Source organism: Mytilus edulis, chromosome 6 (genome assembly GCF_963676685.1).
Source record: "Mytilus edulis chromosome 6, xbMytEdul2.2, whole genome shotgun sequence".
In the NCBI taxonomy this organism is placed as follows: domain Eukaryota; kingdom Metazoa; phylum Mollusca; class Bivalvia; order Mytilida; family Mytilidae; genus Mytilus; species Mytilus edulis.
In genome coordinates this window covers 13,814,629-13,818,714 of record NC_092349.1, presented here as the reverse complement: position 1 = coordinate 13,818,714, position 4,086 = coordinate 13,814,629, and the positions used below count along the sequence as shown (strand labels likewise).

Sequence of the window (4,086 nt, the reverse complement as noted above, 5' to 3'; positions counted from 1 at the left end):
AACGCTATAAACCCCAGAGCTTCTGGGGGCCTTGAGCTGCCCCCATACCCCCTGCCGTAATGCAGCCTCGCTATGCGAGGCTGGATGGGCCACTTCGTGTCCCATATGTCTAATTTGCCGAAACCGTACCATTATTTTTCGGCATGCTACGCCTATGCAACTGACGCGTTTAAATTTATAATTGACTCCTATATATAATCATTTTGTTTCAAAATATTTTTTACAATGGGTGGAGGTTCAGGGAAAAACTATGTAAATTAAGTTTTTATTTATCCTCTATGTTTTTATCGTTCATATTGAACTTCTGATGTTGCCCTTTGTGATCCAGGCCGCATGCATGGACACATTTTACATGATCATATAGCCAAAATTATATTGAAAAGGAAATAATATCTCATTTATTTACACATAGTTATACGTTAGGTGGAACCAATAGTAGTATTATGTGTATGTCATTGGCATGAAGAAACGTTAAAAACAACTTGCGAAATAATTATGGCATGCATTAGTTCTGGCGAAACTTGAACAGAGTACGGAAACATTTCCGATGTTGGTCACGATAGTATATATTTATTATGACGTCATTGCACGCAAAGCTTTGGGTTCCTACAGGTAATGTTTTTAGTTTTACATGCAATCAAATTATTTATACCTGTTTATTCTATGCCACGGGGGATTTAAAAAAAAAACTGTTGAGAAAGGATCAGAAAGGGCAAGTTGCGCGTTAAGAAACTTTCTACAAATTATTAACCGTCGAGTAGCGAGTTTTGAAGTATGACAAGTATCAGTATCGGATATGGAAATTTTATATAAAAAGGTAAACAATCTTAAAATCTAAATAATCAGTGGTGGATCCAGGGGGGGGGGGGGGGTTCCGGGGGTGCGCACCCCCCCTTTATTTTTTGCCGATCAATGCATTTGTATCGGGACATATGTTTTGCACCCCCCCCCCCCTTTGCCCTGGGTGCCCTGGGTTAGCACCCCCCCCTTTCGAAAATTCCTGCATCCGCCCCTGATAATGTTAAAAGGTGTGACAAAAAAAAAACCAGCCGCAACTATATCAACTTGTTTAAAATGTATAGAAGTGCCCCCCCCCTTTTTTTCTCTCTCCCCAAACTGTAATATGACTGATATTGATTTCTTGACGTCATCCCAATTCGTAACTCGAAACTCGACTTTCGCAATTTGCAACTCGACACTTACATGACTTAGAATCTATAACTAGGGGGAGGGGTCTGTTATTCAGTCTGTCAACATTTAATTTTCACCCCTTTTTTCTCTAATCTTCAAAAAATGAACCCCTTTTTTCTCTAACTTCAAAAAATTAACCCCTTTTCTAATCTTCATTTTTTTTGTCCGTTATTCTCTAATCTTCATTTTTAAGGGCATTATTCTTTAATCATTTAATTCCATACAAACCCTCATAACTCATAAGTAATAATAAGTCATTGTACGGACTTCAACAATGAGATACAGATGATGTGTTTATGTACTCTACCCCCCCCCCCCCCCCACACACACACATGCACATCTTAACCTGGAAACATGCGTTGTAACAGCGCAACATATGAATACGAATAAACTAAAAAAAACATCAAGCGCAAATGTATGAACTCAATAAATCAACACGAAGCACTAAAAAACAACCAACACTAACAATAATTGAAACAAAGTTACTCGCACTCGCAGTTTCTAAATTCTAGTACATAGATAATTACACATGTTACATGTATATATATGTGATAAACACATACGGGGAGTTAACATATTCAACGACAAACTGATTATTAATTATTCTATCTTTCATATAATTTTAGGGTTTTGGATGTGACTGGAATTTTGAAAAACGTGTTTGAAAGTGAAAGTACAAGCTATAATTTATTCAAACGTTTTTAAAACAGAAATAACCATGAATTTGAAGCCTTCCGATATCCACTTTAGTCAGGACTCAATTTCAAACACATTTGGAAAGAAAACCCAGCACCGGAATACATATATAGGCGAAACACTAGATGAACTTATAAATGGGACAGCCACAGTATTCAGTATACCAAAAATTAGTGTGTTTCAACATAAAGGCAAATGGTTTACATCGGACAATCGTAGACTGTGGGTGTTCCGAAAGGCAGAGGAACTCGGAATATTACGTTCAATCCCAGTTTCTGAAAATTTACTATCAATGATAGGTTTAAAATATCCTAAATTGAACACTAAAAATGGTGGTTTAAGTGTATCTGTGAGGGGAAATGACCCCGGTGGACATACATGGCGTCGTCTGATTGAGGAAAGGTCAAGAAACCAGTATCACAACAACACTCATCACTCAAACCGAATTGAAGAAACAAATTCTAGATATACAACTAGCGATGGTTCATCATGGTATTCTAATTCATTGAAAGAAAATCATTCCAATTCAGGACATTCCGAGAAACCCAGACAATATTATTCCAGATTATCAACTGATTTCAATCACCCCTCTTTTGCAGAAAGGGGGCGGATCTCAAATTATGGTTATAAAAGAGAAAACAGCAGACAGAAAGAATCGAGTACACGTAAAATTGATTTAATCGATGGTGCTGTAGCTGTTGGCGCTCTTGCCTATTTGTTCATGAAACTGTTATAACTTTTGAACACTTTAACACTTTAGTGTTGTTATTATTTAAAAATTAAAAGTTGGTGCATATTGGAAAGATTTTTTATCTCTGTGAAATGGTGTTATTTAAATTTTTATTATAGTTTCTCAGCAGACATGTAAAGCTTAATAAACAAGAAATGTAAATGGTGTTATTTTCACAAGATATTATATTTAAATAGCAATGTGAGTTTGCATTATTTTGGGACGTTGCTATGAACAGAAGACATCTGGGAGAATTACAGCCGTTATTAGGTTAGGCAAACTATCCTCCTTCAAGAGTAGACTAGTCCGACAGATAACCAATCTATCTGTCTGTAGGACTAGGATACTTCGAAAGAAGGGTAGTATACCTTACCTAATAATGACTTCACGGTTCAGCTAGCAAGCAAGCCAACCAAAGATATTATACCTATACCTCCACACTCAATGCAATCGGTTTTAACACGGCCGTTTTGTGCAATTTGTAAGAGTATCGTTTTTCCTCCTTTCACTCCCTTAAAAGTAATTACTAGATATATTTGGGTAAAATGAAAATAACACGTTTCGATTTGCATGCGTCCGAAGCGCTTTTCTGGATTTTGATAATAGTATTTATATATACAAAAATGGATTTCGACTGCTTTGCATATTTGGTCGTTCGTGTCATTTTCGGTGACGATGAAGTCACTTTAAAAAGTCGAGTATATAAAATATAATATTCTGATCCTTTCGGTAATAGTAAAACCTAATTCTATTAGTTAGATAGTGCGCTAGTATAGTGACCCAATACGATATATATATGGGGTCATTAAATTACATATGGGGTGAGAGCGAAGCTCGAATCCCCATATGGAATTTACTGACCCCATATATATTGTATTATGTCACTAGCACAATATGTAACGATTTTGTCTTAACCACTATCTTAACATGTGATAATTAGACTAGTGGCATATAAAAGTGATCACGTCTAAGTCTTCAATATTGTTAGTATTATGAACCAACTTCCATATGTCTATTCTTAAACAAATACCAACAATAACAACTTGTTAGCTTTTAATGTGTTGTATGGAATTAATTTCAATCTTTATTATCCATTTAATCGTCTGTTGAAACCTCTAAAAAAAAATTCTCACCACCGTGTTGTTTGTATAAAGGGACACAACTCCACTACTAACCTAATATGGAACCTTACTAACCTAATATGGGATATACACCGTCACCACGTGGTTTTATGATTGCCAATGAGACAACTCTCCACAAGATACCAAATAACACAGAAATTATCAACCAAAGGTCACCGTACGACCTTCAACCATGAGCAAAGCTCATACCGCATAGTCAGCGATAAAAAGCCCCGAAATGACAATGTAAAACAATTCAAACGAGAAAACTAACGGTCTAATTTATGTAAAAAAAAAAATCCTATATATACATGTAGTTTATATTCTTTCGGTAACTATTTCTTCCTC

The 4,086-nt window shown here is 35.9% G+C and overlaps 1 long non-coding RNA gene across 1 annotated transcript; it reads left to right on the top strand.

Annotated features, from left to right (window-relative positions):
* Positions 1 to 534: 534 nt before the first annotated feature.
* LOC139525984 (uncharacterized) lies at positions 535 to 2,779 on the top strand. The gene is made up of 2 exons (XR_011665074.1): positions 535 to 612; positions 1,818 to 2,779. It is a non-coding gene; the product is annotated as an uncharacterized lncRNA (long non-coding RNA).
* The last annotated feature ends 1,307 nt before the right edge of the window (positions 2,780 to 4,086 follow it).